Source organism: Corythoichthys intestinalis, chromosome 2 (genome assembly GCF_030265065.1).
Source record: "Corythoichthys intestinalis isolate RoL2023-P3 chromosome 2, ASM3026506v1, whole genome shotgun sequence".
NCBI classification, from domain to species: domain Eukaryota; kingdom Metazoa; phylum Chordata; class Actinopteri; order Syngnathiformes; family Syngnathidae; genus Corythoichthys; species Corythoichthys intestinalis.
In genome coordinates this window covers 19,392,908-19,416,498 of record NC_080396.1, presented here as the reverse complement: position 1 = coordinate 19,416,498, position 23,591 = coordinate 19,392,908, and positions in this window count along the sequence as shown.

The window sequence follows — 23,591 nt, the reverse complement described above, 5'->3', positions numbered from 1 at the left end:
GAGCAATATTTCAATATTGCTTACATGGGGAAAACTGACCGTATTTGTGTGTGTGATGCATGCGCAGTGTTATATACAGCATAATAATATAGACAGCTTCACTGAGTCATCCAGTATGTCCAAAGAATGTCAGATAGCTTGTTGTTGAAAATCTTGATCCAATTCCACCAATTAGAGTTTTCAAGACAGAAAGTTATGGCTCCAGCGCCGGTTCATTATTTGCTTTTAACGTGTCTAAAAGTAGTTCTATATCAGTCAGCTAGATGGAGGATTGTGTCTCTCACATAAGGAACACTTCCCATAATTCGCCCTTGCCACCGCATTTCTACAAAGACATCAAGACTTCAAAGCCGTCTTATTATACCTCCCGTCAGTTCTACATCAGCAATCATTTTATATTTTATCAAACACTCAGCTCATGTTTGTACATTCAAGCTTGTACATAAGGCAGTGCAATGCAGTAGAGAAGCCGACTTCCAATTGAACGCTCATTAATGTAGAAAACTTTCAAAGTGAACTATACCATGCTGGAACATGATTGCAGCTATTAGCAATGACACTCTTTACTAGTGATGAGTGCAGCCATCACCCCAACACTAATTCACGCTGTGTTAAGTCCTCATTACGGCCTGTTTAAGAACCAAATTCCAGCAAAATAATAACATTTGACAGTCTTAAGGCCATGGAAATGATGATTTGTTCCTGGAGGGCATTTAATAAGGTCCTCCAATTATGTACGCTTGCGAACAGTTATTAGTAACCTACTGTTTAAGAATGAAGTATGTTTACAGAAATGACTGCAATTGACGAAACTGAAGAATGAATACAACATTGCTGAGAATGAGCCAATAAAAAGCGGGAAATAATACTGAGGGCTAAAAAAAAAAAAACATAAAACATGATGAATAAAATAGGAAATCGCTGTAATTAAATGAACTACAAATCCAAGTGAGAAAAAATTTGATGACAATAGCTGTCAGACCTAACCTAACAAATTTGTGCTCCACAGTGTTATTGTTGTGAGGATGCTTTGCAAAGCAAATCTCCCCACATATAATATTCATATATAACTTTTTGGGTACACCACAAAGCCCACACGCTTTGACCAATTCACAATGTTTGCACAGCTATTAAAGTAATCTGGTGAAAATTCTTCAAGTTTTCATATCGCAATGTATATCACAAACCCCCAAAAAGTCACAATGTCAGTTTTTTCCAATATCGTTGAGCCCTACTAGCATCACAGTTCAAAAGTATTGGATGTTGACAACTTTTTATGGCAGTGGATGAGTTAAGTCTGGCAAAGAAAAGGCAAAGGGAAAAAAATATATATAAAACAGTCAATTAGATAATTTACTGGCGATTGTGCCCTGTAAAACATAACTGTTTTAGACTGTAAAATCTCTTTAGTCTCTGGTTCTTGTTGCATAACTTCAGAGGTTCTCACGTTTTCTGACACTATTCCACTTGAAATTAACGCATCTGACCTCAACATCAATACCAGCGCTACTTTCCGAACATGCAGCACATCTGGTATGCATGGCAACCAAGGTTACTAGAACTGGGAACGTGTGCCCTTGTGTGTCTGTTTTTTTATGTAATAAAAAAGACAAAGAACTGAGGGGGAGAGTAATGAATGGGAGAAATAAAATACAGGTAAAGGGAAAAAAAATAGGTTGACAGCATCACGGCAGAGAGGCGCAGACAGACAGGAGAAAAAGAGAGACAGGAGAGGGGAGGTAGAGCGAGCTCGGCGGCATATTCCTTCTCTCCCTCTCGCTCTCTTTGATATCACTTGCTTTTGCAACTCAGCAGCAAGCAGCATGGAGCGGGAACCTCCAAGATTCAGTATGTAACGCTGTTTCACTATGACTTTCCTTTGTTTGCGTCGGCCATGACTCTTTGACTTTGACGTCACACTTTCTTTTTCACTGATAACACAGGTTGACTTGCATTACTTTTCGATATTGAGGGTGCTTGGATGAGCATGTGTGTTTAAAAGTTGGATAATCATTTAGATGATCTTCTGATTTGTTGGACTTCAAGCTTTGGGTCGATGATTTCGATACGTTACACACGCATGCATTTTAAAATTATTGTATGATTTCAATTAGTCAGGAACGTCAAAAGCATGAACTGGATTAAATTTATCATGACAATCAAATTTTTTTTAGTCTTGAAAAATGACGAAATTGAGTTTTCCGCAGCCTACGGCAGATTCATGAATAGATGAATAGAATCTGGATTCTATTTTAAATACCTGTTGAATCAATGACTTTTGTGATCATTTTTCCTACTAAGCTTTCATGCCCCCCCATGCTCAAAATGATAGGCTTTCAATCTGCTCTTCAGTTTGGGCGTGTTTTTTTGTCCAGAATGTGTGTCAATGTACCCCCACTGGACCAGTTGACATTAGGACTTCAGCACTGATGTGCTGAAATATACATTGCATGACATTTGGAATTCATCAGATCCAAATTGAGGGGTTAAGTGTAATAACCCTATTACAATTTGATTCATGACAAATTATTTCCAAATGTCACATGTTGCAGTGCATTTTTCCTCTAATAGGAATGTACATTTTATCATACATATTGGCTTTCAAATGCTTTAGTCAATTATTTATTTTTTTAATCCAATTGGTGTTGGCTTTTGTATTTTCCATCTGAAATAGGCCAGTTTTCTGCATTATGTAGTGGTGTGTATGTGAAGCTCACTTTCAGATGCGTTTAGTGATACTAAATGGTATTTTTCCTCAAGCATTTTTCCATGAAGACGGAACATAAAACTGATTTTCATAAGGCGGAACACATTTGATCTCTAGATATAATTACAGGTATGCTAAGTAAGTGGATACAATAGTTAGAAAATAAGTAATTTCAGCTATTAACTCACTGGCTGCCATTGATGGCGTCAGGCGTCCAATCCATTTTGACTGGGAGGACAATGGATTGGACTTCTGGCGCTGTCAATGAATGATAAAATTGAGCATTCACAGCCAGTCCTCCCAGTTTTTGGATTTGCACGTCTATCATTGTCAATTGCAGACATTGAGTTAACTTCCACCATACAATTACTAAATATTAGGGCTGTCAAACGATTAAATTTTTTAATCGAGTTAATTACAGCTTAAAAATTAATTAATCGTAATTAATCGCAATTCAAACCATCTCTAAAGTAAGCTATATTTTTCTGTAAATTATTGTTGGAATGGAAAGATAAGACACAAGACGGATATATACATACAATATACTGTACATAAGTGCTGTATTTGTTTATTATAACAATAAATCCACAAATGGCATTATTAACATTCTTTCTGTTTAAGTGATCCATGGATAGTAAGACTTGTAGTTCATAAAAGATAAATGTTATAGTTACAAGTTATAGTAATTTTATATTAAAACCCCTCTTCATATTTTCATTTCACAAAAATTTGTACAATTTTCAATCAAAAGTAGAGTTAATATAATAATCAGAAGAATAAAAATAACAATAATAAGAATTGAGTGACCAAACTCTGAGTAATGGCAGTTCACTTTGCATTGTTGTTTAGCTGTCTGAGAATAGGGCCTCATTACTACAGACTGAAGTGCTTTTCTTTTTGTCAACATTATTTTTTTTTGAGAGATAGCAATATTATTTTTGTTGTGCTTTCACTAAATGATACTTCTGTTTGTTGTGAAGGAGTTGCAGAAGCGTATGCCAATAAACGGCGCAGCCCAAAGAACGCCTGTGTCCACTCGCCTTTATACCAGCTATATCTCTGAGTTTATCTAACCCAAAATACAACAAGAGACACATAATTGCCACTAAAAGAAAGCAAACTTACCGAAATATGTGTGGAGCACAAAGCAACAGCATAAACGTCTCATAACTACTAATTCTCCCACTATTAGAAGGAATAACATTAGTATGGAATGGCGCTGCGCTGCCCCCAAGCGGCCGGTGGTATTCTCTTCACTCTTAATGGCCATAAATGGCCTCATTGAAATCTGTTTGAAGTAATGCGAGAGCGGCTCATTCAGTGCATGCGTTAATTGCGTCAAATATTTTAACGTGATTAATTAAAAAAATTAATTAACGCCCATTAACACGATAATTTTGACAGCCCTACTAAATATATTTTAAATGATTAAAGCCAGCATTTTTATCAGGGTCTGTGCAATTTAGTTCAACAAAGTACACAATAATTGCAAACTGAATTCCTGTGGTAAATAAGGTAGAGTCTACAGCTGTCCCGACTAGTCGACATAGTCGACGTCATCGATGACGTAAATCCGTCGACGAGCACAACATCCCGTCGACAGTTAGTGAAGGGTTAAAAAAAATATCTGCGTGGAAAGTTCAGAATGTCGGACGCTCTGTATGCAAGCGGGGAAAGCAGCACAAAGCCAAAAAAGCGCACCACAGTGTCCAAAACATTGACTTATTTCAAAGAAACAAAGGAGGGTACACTTTTGTGTCCTGTCCCTTCAATGCCAAGCTAGGCTGCACGTCGGCCGTGAATAAACACCTAAAGTGCCGTCATCCAGTTTGTAAGTCCATCTAACGAACTAACGACATGTTTCATTGAAGTTGCTAAGCCTGTTTTGCCATATGCAATGAGTCCATTTATAGCACGGCAAATAAAAATGAGGGCGATAATTTTCAAGGCTGCCTTTCATATGAGACTCCATTTCCTTTCTCTTATCAATATGCTGTAGAATTAAAGTTCAGACATACAAAATAAGAAACCACATCTATATTAAACACTGTAATGTTAGCACTGCTACACTGAGGTGAATTGGGGAAAAAGGCAACCTACTTTAGCCTGCTATAAAACATTGGCAGTCGTATCGTGAAAGCAAACTTGCGGTTAAAAGGTGACACTTCAAACATGAAAAATCGAAAAAAATGACCAGAAAAAAAAATCGATTACTGACACTAAATGCAATGACAAAAAGTGTTTTTTTTTTTTTGCGGAGTGTAAAGCTGAAGTTAGCTGTTTAGCGAACGTACTTCCGGTGAACATTTCAAAATAAAAGCATGTCATGTTCGTCATATAAATAACGATTTCTGGAGTTAATCCTACATACTTCAGAATTCAGATTCTACTCTAAGAATACATTTAAAATGACACCCTTTATGAAAAATCTGATAGGCAATGAATAATTATTATAATTATTATAATACCATTATACTGGACTGTCTCAGGAAATTAGAATACACAATATTCTAATTTTTTGAGACAGTCCTGTGTATATATACAGGACTGTCTCAGGAAATTGGAATACACAATATTCTAATTTCCTGAGACAGTCAGGAAATTAGAATATTGTGTATTCTAATTTCCTGAGACAGTCAGGAAATTAGAATATTGTGTATTCTAATTTCCTGAGACAGTCCTGTATATATACACAGGACTGTCTCAAAAAATTAGAATATTGTGTATTCTAATTTCCTGAGACAGTCCATTATATAGTACTATACTATAATATTAATGCTAGGTGTTTTAGAATTGTTTTGAATCATGTTGGAAAGGCAAAGTAAGTGTTCTGAATCTGTTTACATTCCATTCTTTTGCACTAGTTAATTCTATCAGCATTTGAACTCATTGTTTATTTGTGATTTATTATTGTTATTTATGTGTTTATTTGTACTTTAATAAATAATTTAAGTGTTCCAAAATATTTTTGTGAATTGATAAGCGTCAACAAAAATTTCATTGCTAAATTAGTAAAAAAAAAAAAAAAAAAAAAAAAAATTTAAATTATTAGATTGGTCGACTAATCGTAAAAATAGTCAGCTGACTTATCGGGAGAAATTTAGTCGTTTGGGACAGCCCTAGTAGAGTCACATCAAAGTTGTCACTTAATATAACTCCCAAACCTTTCTTTATTAAATTGTTTCAGTAGGGAATTTTCACCTGCAGCTCTTAGAGTTATACTCACATTAAAACAGGTCTAACCACAAAAATGTAGACGTTGACTCATAAAATCAATCAAACAATAAGTAAAAAAAAACAACAACAACCTCAGGCTCAACTATAGACACCGTAATAAAAATAAGCAGGCTTCTTTGCATTCCCTTTAAAACACTGCGCTTTTTTTCATGTGCTGCTTGTCCTCTATCTCACAGATGGAGGAACTAGATACCTCAGAGGAAGGTTGTTGTGCGCTTGGTGTGTGAAAGTACGAGCAGACCTAATGGACAGATTACATGAAATTGGCTGGGGAGAGCTGCACAGTGAAATGGGCACTTGGAGAGTGCCTTCCACCTCAATTACTCATGTCCGTTTGTGAACTCCCTGCCATCCCCTAAAATTGTGACTTGCACTGGGCAGAACGGTCTATCATAATCCAAAACATGCCATTGGCAGTGTTTTACATGGACACAATTTCCCTATTCCAGTCAGCGTTTGGATTAAAATTAGGATTGGATGCAATGTTTTCATGGACAGTCAGGCATCCCACCTTTGGTGGTGTTGATTTTTTTCATATGTGGCGATTGACCAAATATACCGGACATAGTAGTAGAAGAAGCCAGAGTGAATTCTTAAACATTACCATTTTTTCACGTATTTTTCCCATTTTTCTATGGTCAGGTATTTCAACAATTGTGAAATCTTAAAATATCTCCAGTAGGGTTGTTCCGATCATGTTTTTTTGCTCCCGATCCGATCGTTTTAGTTTGAGTATCTGCCGATCCTGATATTTCCCGATCTGATTGCTTTTTTTTTGCTCCCGATTCAATTCCAATCATTCCCGATAATTTTTGCCGATCATATACATTTTGGCAAAAAAAATGAATAAAACTCAGACGAATATATACATTCAACATACAGTACATAAGTACTGTATTTGTTTATTATGACAATAAATCTTCAAGATGGCGTTTACATTATTAACATTCTTTCTGTGAGAGGGATCCACGGATAGAAAGACTTGTAATTCTTATAGGATAAATGTGACTTTGTATATTGTGACTAAATATTGCCATCTAGTGTATTTGTTGAGCTTTCAGTATATGATACTGTAGCCATTTAACTGTTCTGCCCAAATGCATGATGGGAAGAGCAACCATGATTGTGCGTAGTGGCACCAATTGATATATCTTCTCTGCGTTGGGAAATAACATAGGATGTTAAGAAAAAGATCAACTACTACCTTTCTTACCCAAATTGCTTCCCACGATATTTGTAATTGTTGAGAGATGGATTGTAAGGCTTTAGCCAATTACAAAAGGCTCCAAAGGCTGCCAAAATTCTCTCCACTCATTTTACGCTGCCTTTTAGCTCTATATATAGGTAAAACGGCGCCATTATAGATTGAACGCGACAATGCGTGAGTGGGTCGTGCAGCGCATGCGTTAATTTCGTTAAATATTTTAACGTGATTAATTAAAAAAAAATTAATTACTGCCGTTAACGCGATACATTTGATAGCCCTACTTTAAGCCAAAACTAAACACTCTGGATGAGTGTAAGACATTTTGTCTGTAACGTTAAATACAATTAGAAAACGATTTAATTAAAATATATATATATATATATTAAAAAAAGGCATGTCCGATATTTTTTTGCCGATTCCGATGCTTTGAAAATGACGTGATTGGACCCGATCGATCGGGACATCTTTAATCTCCAGCAACATGTTGGTCTCAAATACAGACCATTTCAGTCTTACTCTGTCTTCAGCTTGCTCTGACTCAAATAGCTTCATAGAATAACAGAAACGCATACCGTAATTTTCGGACTATAAGCCGCTACTTTTGTCCCTCGTTTAGAATCATGCGGTTTCTAATCCAGTGTGGTTTATTTGTTGATTTATTTGGGTTAATAGATAACACTTTGACAACGGCGTCATAAGAATCCCATAAGACCACCATAATTATGACATGACACTATCATGGGCATTAATGAATGCTTATGACAGATGTTATTAACTCATTCACTGCGTGATGCGTTTGGAGCCTTGTTTTTTTGTTTCTCAGATAGATCGCAAGCTATAGATTCTTCTTGTAAAAAAAAAAAAAAAAAACCCACAAATGACGTATAAATACGTTTTTGGGACAATGAAGCATTTAAAAATCGAACATATTTATACGTTTCTGGGAGCAAATGAGTTAAGTGTCATCTGGCAAATTATGTCACTGACTCCATTAATACTCCAGCTCGGATCTTTTGCATCCATTCAAAAGTGAGATAATATGCCGGATGGCACAAAATGACATCTGTCATAAGTAGGGGTGTCAAACAATTAAAAATTTTAATCGAGTTAATTACAGCTTAAAGATTAATTAATCATAATTAATTGCAATTAGTCGCAATTCAAACCATCTATAAAATATGCCATATTTTTCTGTAAATTATTGTTGGAATGGAAAGATAAGACACAAGATGGATATATCCATTCAACATATGGTACATAAGTTCTGTATTTCTTTATTATAACAATAAATCAACAAGATGGCATTACCATTATTAACATTCTGTTAAAGCAAGCCATGGATAGAAAGATAAATGTTAGTACACGTTATAGAAATTTTATATTAAAACCCCTCTTCATGTTTTCGTTTTAATAAAATTTGTAAAATTTTCAATCAAAAAAATAAACTAGTAGCATGCCATTGTTGATGTCAATAATTACTTACACAATGCTCATGGGTGCTGAAGCCTATAAAATCAGTCGCACCCAAGCGCCAGCAGAGGGCGCCATAACTCCGAAAAACACAAATACACATTTCACTGTGCTGTCATTCTAATCTGTTTGAGCGGGGCATTCGTGCTTTAATTGCGTCAAATATTTTAACGTGATTAATTTAAAAAAATTAATTACCGCCCGTTAACGTGATAATTTTGACAGCCCTAGTCATAAGCATTCATTAATGCACATGACAGTGTCATGTAATAAGTATGTTGGTCTTATGACAGTCCTATGGTGCCACTGTCAAACAAAGTGTTACTAGATACCATAACTAGCAATTAATGAAACAACTGGAACAGTAACTGAAGAAATAATTTGCACAGAACATGAAGTTTAATTGTTATTTACATCTGTAGCAGTGCAATGCATGCTAGGAGGCATGTTGGACGACAACAGTGTTGACAGCAGGTGGCAGCAAAGGTTGACTGTCAACCCCAAGGTAGAAGTGGTGGCCAAATGAAGCTTCTTGAAGCAATGAATGGTGGTTCATGGTGGTTCATTTGGTCTTATGACAGTCTGATGATGCCACTGTCAGATAAAGTGTTCCCGGTTTATATCTTTTGGTGTAAATATCCCATACTCCAGTGAGGACAGCTGTCAGCTGACAGGTTTATAGTCTAGTGCGGCTAATCTATGAACAAATGCTGTGTTAGTGTCAAATTTGGTGAGTGGCGGCTTATAGTCAGGTGTGCCTTATAGTCTGAAAATTAGGGTATATTTATGTCAGGACGGTTTGTTCCAAAATTTTAGAATGAACTGTTTTTATGTGCGCTGATTGGCTTATCAATGGAAAATAAATCACACCTCTCGTTCAGAATAGAATCTTGATCAGATTGGTATGGATCGGGTTCCCAATTGCCGAATTAGTTGTGTACATGAGGCATTTGTACTCTGATCAGGCTTTTAATCCGAATAAATGTGTCCATGTAAATGTAGCCACTGACAGACATCAAATCCAGTTTAACTGTGACGGTTGGCTTTCGAGTAAACACGTTTCACTGCCGTTGACGGCGCGAGACGTCTAATGCAATTTAATTGGGGCGTTGGCAGAAATTGCAGTCTTGCCAGTCAAAAGGGAGCCTCAATGACAGCCAATGAGTTGCATTACATTTTCAGACCATAGAAAGCCAACTACAGTTATGAAAGCATCCTTTCCTATCAGCAGTGTTGTGCATAAACGCGTTCAATGAATGATCGTTCATGAACACGGTCATATTTTGAGCAAACGTGAACTGAACGCATCATATTTTTGTCTCGTGAAGGTTACTGTAAATGCGCACATTCGAGCGGTTGTGAGCGGCTTTTATAACCTCGTTCATTGTCAAGTACTTGTGTTTTGCAGCCAAGAACACGTGCGACTACTGCGGTATATGTGTTGTGAACTCTTTTTTTATGCATTGTAACTCTCGTGCGCATCTCACTAGATATCATATAACAGAACAGTGATTTCCCTCAAGTCTCATCTCATTGGCTGTGTGTACCCAGGGTGATCATGGGACAAGTAGTCCGTATACCACATTCATGACTTCAGAATTAGAGCCTTTCCGCCAAAACTCCAGAAAAAAGCCTTAGGCTAAAAAAATATCTAAAAATAACAAAAACACCCAAAAAAAAAACAACCTTAATAGCGGAAAACGATCGAACCTGGCAACCTGGGAACTGAAGCTGCCTGAGGCTGTCACAGCTGTGTTGTTTTAGCAAATATGCCAGCTTTTGCTTCTAAAGCTTTTATGGCGGCAAATAACCATTCTTTTACATTCAACTGGACCAAAAATGCTAAATAAACAAGTTGCTTCATAAACATACTACTGCAACATGAATACGGCGTAAATAAATGCTTAATGGCATTGGCAAGACGCAGTGAGAGAGAACTACGGGTGTGACCATGACCAAAAGTAAGTACATAATTCCATTATCTAATGAAACTTTTTGGTATTTACTTTGGAATTGCTGGATTCGCGGCTGTTTGTAACCTTACATTGCAAGTTGCAATTTCTGATGGGGTACAAAACCTGACAGAACACTGGCCCAGTACCAACATTTAAGTGTATTTTATGAACAGATCAGTACCGACGCAGATTTGAAATGGAATGTATCTGACACAGTTTCAGTGGTTAAAGCAACTTTTCTGTTTTGGTTGATTTTAGTGTTGCCGGTGGACAAAAGTGGTAGTGTTTTGCCTTAAGGAAGACTGCGTTTCCCATGAGGACCAGCGCACACACGAAGAGTGTTGTAAAATCATCAACAAATAAAAAATCTATCTCCCGGTCGCCTGGCTTAAACAACATTACAATTCCCAGCTGCTGTGTGAAGGACGAATAGTAATGAGGTAATGAATCCAGTTGTGAGTAAACAATAGCATATGACAGTTAGCAACCATGTGGCTTATTGTGGCTAACCCCCCCAACTCACCCGAACTCGTCAGCGCTGACGAGTTCAGTTGAGGGGTGAGGTATCCTGGTAGCCTCTCTTTTTTTTCCCTCCTCAGACCAAACTTTTTGTCTCTTTTGTTGGTCTGCCATCTTGGCAGCATTCGCGCGAAAGCGTTTGCATTGACTTCCGTCTTTATGATGAATGGGTAAGGAGGAAGTGACATATGCCGTAAAGCAGTCAGCACATTTGTAGTTTTTTTTTGTGGCAGGGTTCCTGCCACCCTCCTCAAAATTAATTAGTGCCGGTGAAAGCGATACAGATCCCTTCAAGATATAAAACAGGTATCATTCAACTAGTTGTCAGCAGAGGTGGGTAGTAATGCATTACACGTATTCCGTTACATTTACTTGAGTAGCTTTTTGAGAAAAATGTACTTCTAAGAGTAATTTTGGCAAGCCATACTTTTTACTTTTACTTGAGTAGATTTGTAAAGAAAAAACGCTACTCTTACTATGCTACTTTGTAACAACTCTTGTGTAGCCCATTTTTCTTCTTTATTCTACAAATAGAATAAAGATGTATTATTTTCCTTGCTAGCGATGCTATTGCCAAGAGTAGCGCAACTAATTTCGCCAATGAGACGTCACAAAAATAATCACGACTCCATTACACCAATCAGACGCAAGCTTGCCGTTCTATGATCATGCAAGCCTGTTCAATCACGTGTCTTTAAAGCACTGTAACAAATGAAGTATTTGACATAGAGCGCTGCCCTCAGCATGAATCAAAGTCACAGATTTAAAACTTTCTCTTCCAGTTTTTATTTGGCACCGATTGATCACGGAAAACCGGAGATGTGATCCTTTTCATTTCATTATAGTAACTATAAAGGAACTACAGTATTCCCTACTCAAACTAGGAACTGTTTTCTCCACTAGAGGGCAGGGCACCCATGCTCTTTCAACGAGTAATGCTTCATGACTGTTTTTTTTCTGTCTTTAATGATTTTTTTAAAAAAATTATTATTATTACCTTGGCTTAATGTGTTTATGTAATAAGTTATTGTACAGTATTATTATAACAACAGTTCATACTAGTATATGAGAGAAAAAAATAGTCATAAGATCATCAAAATTATGACATGACACTATCATGGACATTACTGAATGCTTATGTCATTAAGTGTCATTTGGCAAATTATGTCACTAACTCAATTTTTGTCCACCTTGGATCTTTTGCATTCATTCCATTCAAAAGTGAGATCATTTGCCGGATAACACTTAATGACATCTGTTATAACCATTAATGAATGCTCAGGACAGAGACATGTCATAATTATGATTTTGTGATGAGAGTCTTATGGCACCACTGTCAAATAAAGTGTTAGCAAATGCCATAACTAGCAATTGATGAAACAACTGGAACAGTAACTGAAGAACTATTTAGCACAGAACATGATTTTTTATTGTTATTTACATCTGTAGCGCTGCAATGCATGCTAAGAGGCATGTTGGATGACAACAGTCAACAGCAGGTGGCAGCAGAGGTTGACTGTCTCCCCCAAGGGAGCAGTGATGGCCAAATGAAGCTTCTTGAAGCAATAAAGCTTTACAGTAATTAGTTCAAAGTTTAATGATGGTTCATTTGGTCTCATGACAGTCGGTCGTATGATGCAGCTGTCAAATAAGGTTGTACCGGTTAATATCTTTTGGTGTAAATTAGGGCTGTCAAATGATTAAAATTTTTAATCGAGTTAATTACAGCTTAAAAATTAATTAATCGCAATTAATCGCAATTCAAATCATCTATAAAATATGCCATATTTTTCTGTAAATTATATATATATTCTGTAAAATAAATTGTTGGAATGGAAAGATAAGACACAAAATGGATATATACATTCAACATACGGTACATAAGGACTGTAGAGGGCATTTCACTCTACTGTCATTTAAATCTGTCTATGCTGTCCTCACTCCGAAGCGTCTACTTTTTCCAAAGCTAGACAGCTAGTGAACGACGCCTTATTAATTAGACTTCTTCCTTTTTAATCTGATTTATTAATAAAATGTCCTCAAACCATTGTCCTCTTTAGACCGTCGTAAAACTACAAAAAAAAAAAAGTACACAAGCATTCCATTAGCAACAACGTTAGCTTAGCACGCTATACAGGTTCACTAAACATAAAAAAAAAAAAAAGCGTCTCATACAAAAAATATAACATTTCGCTTACTAACATAATATGTACATTCTTTACAACAACCATACTTACGGACAAATCTTGTTCAAGGATCATATAAGCACAACATTATCAGCCCGAGACGTCGTGCAGCCATAATGAACTGGCAAGAAAACAATAAACCACCACAAGAGTTCGCTGTTGGACAGCACAAAAAGCCTTGCTGTAAAACTTACCAAAAGGCAGAATGCTTTCTGAGCGGGACATGTGCGTTAATTGCGTCAAATATTTTAACGTGATTAATTTAAAAAATTAATTACCGCGCGTTAACGCGATAATTTTGACAGCCCTAGTGTAAATATCCCATGATACAGTGAGGACAGCTGCGCCTTATAGTCCAGTGCGGCTTATCTATGAACAAATGCTGTTTTCGTGCCAAATTTGGTGGGCTGCGGCTTATAGTCAGGTGCGCCTTATAGTGCGAAAATTAGGGTACTCAAAATGTTACTTATTACCTGAGTATTCTTTTCACTGAATACTTTTTTACTTGTACTTGAGTACATTTTTGGATGACTGCTTTTACTCTTACTTGAGTAATATTATTTTGAAGTAACGCTACTCTTACTTGAGTAATTTTTTTGGCTACTCTACCCACCTCTGGTTGTCAGTCGACACATTATCTCAAATGTTATGAAAATATTTTATAAAGGTTGAAAATTTAGCTTGTGTTGCTTTAAGTGGATAAAATAATTGCTGTCTGTGGTTCTAATATCAATTCAGTTGATAATAGCTTGCAGCAATTATTGGGGAGAAGAAAGAACTAAAAAAGTAAAAAAAAAAAAAAAAAAACATTGTTTTGAACCATGAACTTTAGTTCAAAATTTTGAATTATGAACAATGAACTGAACAGTTCATTTTAAATTGACCTAGTTCTTGTTGAAAATGAACTTTCCCAACACTGCCTGTCAGAGTCAATTTCCGATCTAAAATGAGCTATGGTATTTGATATGATAATATGTATAGGCTACATTTTTGATGACAAAACCTTTGCAGTTCAATTAAAAAGCTTTTTTGGATGCAACAAGTCATAGCACTATTTACATGATAAATAATATCATAATAATAATAGGGAAATGTATAGGGTCAATAAATGCAACAAAACAATAGAAAAAAAAGTACAGAGAAAGAGTGATCCATTCTAACGATGAGAAAGATTTTTATTACAGGTGCTGTTCTGTCTGAGACAGGATCAAAAAGCAGCCACCATTCAGTGTGAAATTGAGGTACGCTGTCTGAACCTAAGAAAGCGTTTCACTTTGCGCAAAAATATTTTCTTTCACAGCAGCCCTTTATCATGCTGATCATGTTTGCTGGTTTGTACTGAAATTTTAAGACGATATTAGGATTTACAGTGATGTAGCGATTTCTCAGGGATAAACCATATATTTACACATCACATATAAAGTACCTGTATCTATGCACGTGCATATTTTTAGTATAGTTTCAAATAATATGAAAGTGCTGGCCATGCTAGAGTAGTGATGTAGTTCCGAAAGTCCCAGAGGGAAATGAAGTGGGTCTCGTCTGTGTTATAGGAGTATTTAGTATGACAAGTGTGAGCAGATGATGGCCTTGTATGTGGAGCGTGAGCAATGATGCTTGACTTATTCAATAAATCCACAGATATGTGAACATGTAGAAGCTTTGCCCTACTAAAACTATAGTAGATATGTTTTTTTTAGGTGGGGGCTAATTTTTTCTTCAGGAAGATTTGGTTTAGATAATTTTTTCTGACTTTTTTTCTCACCATGACCAAACCAAAAAATTTTGTATGAGGACAATAATTTTATGTCTGATTGCAAAAGTATAGATACCCATATTATTCTAATTGGTGACATTTGTTTCTTTCATTAAGTTGTTGTCTTGGGGGAAATTGGATTTTTCACTACTCTAACTCATCAGTGACGGTGATAGACATACAATCGGTCTGCTGTGAATTTGAATGTCACGGAACGCAGGCAGGCAGGTGGTGTGGACTAAAATGCAGAGAAACAAAAAGCAGCCAGGCAGGTGGCGGTGATCTCAAAAAATGTTTTAATAATAACTAACAAAAACTACGGTTGTGAGAGGAATCCACGGATAGAAAGACTTGTAATTCTTAAAGGATAAATGTGACTTTGTATATTGTGGCTAAATATTGCCATCTAGTGTATTTGTTGAGCTTTCAGTAAATGATACTGCAGCCATTCAACCCAAATGCATGATGGGAAATGCAACCATGACTGTGCGTAGGGGCACCAATTGATATATCTTCTCTGTGTTGGGAAAGAACATAGGGTGTTAAGAAAATGATCAACTACCACCTTTCTTCCCCACATTGCCTCCCATGTTAATTTTAATTGCTGAGAGAGGGAATGTAAGGCTTTAGCCGAATAAAAAAAGGCTCCAAAGGCTGTCAAAATTCTCTCAACTCATTATACACTGCATTTAGCTCTATATATTCGTAAAACGGCGCCTTTTTAGATTGAACGCGACAACGTGTGAGTGGGTCGTGCAGTGCACGAGTTAATTATTTAACGTGATTAATTAAGAAAAAAAAATTATCTCCGTTAAAGTAATAAATTTGACAGCCCTACTTTAAGCCAAATTACTCTGGATGAGTGTAAGACATTGTGTCTAACGTTATATATAATTAGAAAAAGATTTTGATAAAATATATACTGTATATATATAAAAAAAGGCATGTCCGATATTTTTTGCCGATTCCGATACTTTGAAAATGACGTGATCGGACCCGATTGATCGGGACATCTTTAAGAAAAACACAAAGTACAACCAAAAGTACTGAGGATCAAAAAGGCAAGGTTCAAACATAACTTACTTTATCGGAGGGACTACTACACGAAGGTTTGGACAGGACTTCGACAATGTCGCAACAAGGAGTGAAAAGAAAATGGGAGCTTATATACACACACGCAGACAAGGGGTAACGAGACAACTAGGAACAGCTGGGGAACACAGGAGGATGTAGATTGGAGGATACACTAGGAGCAGGCTCAACAGGTGAAATCAATGGGCAATCACAGGGACAAGTCACACTAGGAGAAAACCAACACAAAACCTAACATTGAATTCGTTTCTTACAACTAGACGTCAAATCCATTTGAAATGGGAGGGTGGCAGCGAATTTTCATTTGTTCATTCAACACTGGAATTCCACATGTGTGTTGTTTGAAGGTTTATACGAACCAAAATGTGATTATAATTTAAAATGTATCCACACCAAGTGACCAAAATACCCTAATTCTGCACTATAGAGTGCGCCTGATTTTAACCACCCAAACTCCACAAATTCTAAGTCCATATTTAGGCCGCACATGACTATACGCTGCAGGTGTCTACAGTTTGTCTTAATATACAATAACTACAGTACGTAGAGAGATGTTACACAGAAAGATCTGTTTAGCAAAAAATATCTTATTAACCACATTAACATCAAAATGAGTTGCAGCCTGTCAGGTGAGCCAGACACCACAAGCTCCACTTACGTTTTCAGAGGAAACCATATACACATTAATTTAAACTTTTATAACTTTTCAGGATGCTCAAATAATCCCCACCAACTTTTAAGCGACTTTATTTGCATTATATAATGAGTTCAGTTATATGGGTAATATAGATTGGGTTCCCATATGTTACAAGGATAGACTAGAACCTAACATTATTAAGGGAATTATATTCATTATGTTCAGACTTAAATTTATCCTTTTTCACTTGCTGAATATGTCAAACGCACGTATGTTTCCATTCTGCCACACGGACGCAGATGCACACGCACACTCGCACAACCCCACCGACAGAAATATAACATGCTGCCTGCTCCACCCCCTTCGAAGAGGAGGGATATTCGAATTTTTTTTCAGCCAGCACAAGCCACTGTATGTAATGTAAAAAGACGTCAATGTTGTGGAGGTGGAGGAAACACCAATAATTTTGCTACTAAAACACTGTCCTGCAACAGAGTTAGCATAGCATTAATCTGTGCCAACTTGCAAAACTACTGCAGTCAGGCCAGCCTCCAGAAGGAACAACGAAGTCAAGCTAGTTGTCCCTCATTTGGATCATTGTTTGCATTATAGGCATTACCATAGGCATTACCGTCATACAACGCGATGGCTTCCCAAGAATGGTTCCACTTCAGAGGGACACTGACATGAACATGAACTGACATAAAAAATAAAATCACACACATCAGAATTTAATGAAAGTACTTTGGTTCGAGTCTTGGGGTAGTCTAGGATGCCTCAGATGTACAGTGCTGGCCAAAAGTACTGGCACCCTGCAATTCTGTCAGATAATGCTAAATTTCTCCCAGAAAAATTACAAAATTACAAATGCTTTGTGTAGTAATATCTTCATTTATTTTGCTTGCAATGAAAAAACACAAAAGATAATGGAAAAAAACCCTTAAATCATTATCATTTTACACAAAATTCCAAAAATGGGCCGGACAAAAGTATTGGCACCCTATGAAAAATCATGTGCTGCTTCTCTAATTTGTGTAATTAACAGCATCTGTTACTTCCCTGTGGCACATAACAGGTGGTGGCAATAACGAAATCACAATTGCAGCGAGTTAAAATGGATTAAAGTTGACTCAACCTCTGTCCTGTGTCCTTGTGTCCAAAATTGTGAGGAAGCATGGGGAATCTCAAGGCTACAAGTCCATCGCCAAAGACCTGAATGTTTCTGTATCTAAAGTGCGCGGTGTCATCAATAAGTATAAAGCCCATGGCACTGTGGCTAACTTCCCTAGATGTGGACAGAAAAGAAAAAATGATGAGAGATTTAAACAAAAGATTGTGCGAATGGTGGATAAAGAACCTCGACTAACATCCAAACAAGTTCAAGCTGTCCTGCAGTCCAAGGGTACAACAGTGCAGTACAGTACAACCCATACTACTCGTCGGCGTCTGAATGAAAAGGGACTCCATGGTACAACACCCAGGAAGACCCCACTTCTGACTAGAGACATGTAAAAGCCAGGCTGGAGTTTGCCAAAACTTACCAGGGAGAGCCAAAAACGTTTTGGAAGAATGTTCTCTGGTCAGATGAAACAAAAGTAGAGCATTTTTGGAAAATACATCAACATAGAGTACATAGAGTTGATGTTTGATGACTTCATCAATAAATTGTATGAATCCTTGCCGAAGCCCATGGAAGTCATACAAAATAGTAAATTTGGATCTCACAGCACAACTACTTAATTCACTTATGTTATGTAACATATTTTTGTATTTGAACTAGGGCTGTCAAACGATTAAAATTTTTAATCGGATTAATTACAGCTTAAAAATTAATCATAATTAATCGCAATTAATCGCAATTCAAACCATCTATAAAATACACCATATTTTTCTGTAAATTATTGTTGGAATGGAAATATAAGACACAAGATGGATAAATACATTCAACATACGGTACATAAGGACTGTATTTGTTTATTATAACAATAAATCAACAAGATGGCATTAACATTATTAACATTCTGTTAAAGCGATCCATGGAGAGAAAGACTTGTAGTTCTTAAAAGAAAAATGTTAGTACAAGTTATAGAATTTTTATATTAAAACCCATTTAATGTTTTCATTTTAATAAAATTTGTAAAATTTTCAATCAAAAATTAAACTAGGAGTCCGCCATTGTTGATGTCAATAATTACTTACACAATGCTCATGGGTGCTTAAGCCTATAAAATCAGTCGCACCCAAGCGCCAGCAGAGGGCGGCAAAACTCCATAAAACACAATTAACAAGTGAGCGTTTCACTGTACCATCATTTAAATCTGTCTGAGCGGGACATCTGCGTTAATTGCGTCAAATATTTTAACGTGATTAATTTAAAAAATGAATTAACGCCCGTTAACGCGATAATTTTGACAGCCCTAATTTGAAGTACATATCTTGTTCAATTTTCACACTTCTTTCTGTAGGCAACAAAACTCTTGTCTTGCCAAAATTTGACCTTTATGTCTTCGTTAAATGATACATCTTTTTTTCTGTGAAACAAGTATTTTTTTGTACATTCAACATCATTTGGGAGGGTCTTAGCTTTCATATGAGCCATTTCTGAAACCAATTGAATAATTAAAAGTCAGGTTATTAACATTTGTTTCTACAAAATGGATAAGCGACAAGACTTTTGTCAGGGACTGTATATTTGGAGCGTGTGTGCATATATACGGGAACTCAAGAAAGTTGTAACAACGGATCACTTGCGCTAGTTGGTAGAGACTTTGAACGCAAATCCCAAGTGGCAACGTCATCGGGGTCACCGAGCGAAATGAAATGAAATAGTTAATTTCCTAATTTTTTTTACTGAGAAAACATTAAGCTTGTTTGTCCTTAAATTCATAAATAAGCCACTCCCTTATTAAAGCCAAAAGGTTCAAACGGAGTGAAAAATGTAGCAGCTTACAGTCCCAAAATTATAGTGCACACACACACACACACACACACACACACACACACACACACACACACACACACACACACACACACACACACACACACACACACACACACACACACACACACGCACACACGCACACACGCACACACGCACACACGCACACACACACACACACACCCACACACAAAAAACCCATCAATGCATGTGTGTGAACAGGCACAAATTCAGCTAATCACGACAGTGCTGCCTAATTACTTCTCTTTGTTCTCTTTACTTTTGTATATGCCCTGGATTCTACATGTGTAACTACAGCCCGAGTAATGAATTATTTGTTGAATTTCATTCCATTGTAATATATATACTAGTCCCTGACAAAAGTCTTGTCGCTTATCCATTTTGCAGAAACAATTGCTAATAACCTGACTTTTAATTATTCAATTAGTTTCAGAAATGGGTCATATGAAAGCTAAAACCCTCCCAAATAATGTTGAATGTACAAAAATATATTTGTTTCACTTAAAAAAGATTTATCATTTAGTGAAGACACAAAGGTCAAATTTTGGCAAGACAAAAGTTTTGTCGCCTACAGAAAGTAGTGCGAAAATTGAACAAAAAATGTACTTCAAATACAAAAATATGTATATATGATCCAAATTTAGTATTTTGTTCGACTTCCATGGGCTTCGGCAAGGATTCATACAATTTATTGATGAAGTCATCAGGAACATCAAAGAAAGCAGTCTTGCATGCCTCCCACAGTTCATCAACATTCTTGGGTTTCATCTTCCATGCTTCCCCTTTCATCCGACCCCGGACATGCTCAATGATGTTCATGTCTGGTGACTGGGCTGGCCAGTCTTGGAGGATCTTGATCTTCTTTGCCTTGAGGAACTTTGAGGTATAGATTGAAGTATGCGATGGAGCACCATCCTGCTGCAGAATTTGTCCCTTTTTATGGTTAGGAATGTAAGAGGCAACTATGATTTGTTGATATTTCAGACTATTTTATTCATCAGGGTGCAGACAATTAAAAAACGTGTGGCATTTGCCAAGGCCCACAGCCTGTCAAAAGGATAGACGCTGGAAAAGTGGCAAAAGGTGGATTTTTCAGATGAATCTTCCATTGAATTACACCACAGTCGCCGCAAATATTGCAGGAGACCTACTGGAGCCTGCATGGATCTGAGATTCATTCAGAAAACAGTGAAGTTTGGTGGTGGCAAAATCATGGTCTGGAGTTACATCCAGTACGGAGGTGTGCAGGGTGGAAGGCAACATAAATAGTCTGAAATATCAACAAATATTAGCTGCCTCTTACATTCCTAACCATAAAAAAGGGACAAACTCTGCAGCAGGATGGTGGTCTTTCGCATACTTCAATCTGTACCTCAAAGTTCCTCATGGCAAAGAAGATCAAGATCCTCCAGGACTGGCCAGCCCAGTCACCAGATGGGGTAGGATGAAAGAAGAAGCATGGAAGACGAAACCCAAGAATGTTGATGAATTCTGGGAGACATGCAAGACTGCTTTCTTTGATGTTCCTGATGACTTATCAATAAATTGCATGAATCCTTGCCGAACCGCATGGATGCAGTCCTTCAAGCCCATTGACGTCATACAAAATATTAAATTTGGATATCACAGCACCACTACTTAATTTGCTTATGTTATGGGACATATTTTTGTATTTGAAGTATATTTATTGTTCAATTTTCGCACTACTTTCTGTAGGCGACAAAACTTTTGTCTTGCCAAAATTTGACCTTTATGTCTTCATTAAATGATAAATCTTTTTTCAGTGAAACAAATATATTTTTGTACATTCAACATCATATGGGAGGGTCTTAGCTTTCATATGATCCAATTCTGAAACCAATTAAATAAGTAAAAGTCAGGTTATTAGCAATTGTTTCTACAAAATGGATAAGCGACAAGACTTTTGTCAAGGGCTGTATATATTTTTCATTATGGGTTGACATTTAGAAAATCAAATCAGGAAAGGAGCAAAGCACTGCCATCGACTCGGTGGTGTTGCTGAGAGAGCTTCCAGCTGAACGTTTCAAAGAAAATTCATACACATGCATTTAACGTCAACTTACGAAACCTATGACAGTTCATTGCATTCATTTATTTAAAGTGACAACTCACAATCACTATTTTTATAGTGTTTAATAAAATGTCACAGAATTACCAATTTAATTTCACAGCACATATCGGTAACTTTCTCGTTTTCTTTAACTTTCCTGACCTTGCGCGTCTTTTAAAAATTTAACCGCAAGGAATTTTAGACGATTTTTGAAAGCAGACATTTGAAGATATTTTTTCATTTAGTGCATCCACGCAGCATATACACACTGAAGTGTTTTGTGTTGTTATTTTTGCAGCACAGTTAATGGACGTACCCCGAGGCAATCAGATTTCACTGTAGTCTGAAGAAGGTTCAACCACACACGCACGCACACGTACACGAAAAAAAGTCCAACAAAAACAGCACACGGGAGCAGACACTTCTCTGGATTCACTTTACCAAATATCAGCAATGATAAACTGCAATTGTGAGCAATCAAAACACTTACTGTACACCATTTCTCTTGCATGAAATTTGAATTTTTCCATCTCAGGGAATAATAAAAGGATTCATTTTTTCGCTTTTCAATACTTTCCAGTTCTCTGCCTGCTGAGCCCAGTCACTAATTACCTAAAGCAGCAATCTGCACAAGTGGCCATGTGAAAAGTAGCTTTTTACACATTCAGAGTATGGTAATACTTCAAAATCCTACTGTGGATTGGGGTGTGACAGTATATTGAAATGGTGATATATCGTGATACTTTGTATCCCAAAAGGTAATCGATATGCTCCTGCCAAGAATCGAGATATCGTTTTAAAAAGGTGTCAATGTTTAAAATAAATAAATAAAAATATTAGTGTCTCAGGTAACTCTAAGGCTGCCATTGACAGTGCTCGACGCCCATCCCATTTAGACTGGGAACGTTCGTTTATTCGAAATAGGGCTGCAGCTATCGATTATTTTAGTAGCCAATTAATGGATGAACTATTTAGTAGATTAGGAAGTAATCGGATAAGGAACATAAAAAAATTAAAATACCTGGGCTGAGCCTCACACGATATATGAAAAAAAAAGAAAAAGATGATCTATGTACAACAAAAGAACGATTGGCTAAATTACATAGCAAAAGTCCGCTAGCTTATATACTATCAAATGCTAAAGCTTTTTTACAATGCTGTAAACAAATGGCTCAGACACATATTCCCACAAAAAAATGGTTAAATATACCTTTAAACTAAATTAGGAATACTTAAAAAAAAAAAAATTAGCTCAAACAAACGCTTATGTTGGTCTTAACAGGGAGCAGATGGATTCATCCATGTGAAATGAGGTCTGTGTATCCACCCAAATCAATAAAAATACATGCAAACACTTTCAAAACAAACCATTACAACGCCACTTTAATTAAACGAATACTCGAAGCAGCAAAATGTAATTTAAGTTGTTGTTTTTTTTTTTATCGAATACTCGAGTGAATCGATTAATCGTTGCAGCACTAATTCGAAACCAGAGCAGCGCTGTTCATTTACAGGTCATTTCCTGTTGGGTCACTGCCTATTTCTTTGGTTGATTCCCAGGTCACCAGGAAGTGACCCATAAAATACCCCAAAATCAACAGGGAGTAACTGAACATCAACAGGCAAACGACCTTAAATGGCCCAAAATGACCTCATTGCCTGGCATTGGCTGCCACTGACGGCCATAGACCTTCAATCCGTTTGAAGTGGGAGGGATGGCAGTGAATGATCATTCGCTGCCACCCTCCCAGTTCAAACGGATTGGACATCTACTAGTGAAAAACTCATTCCAATT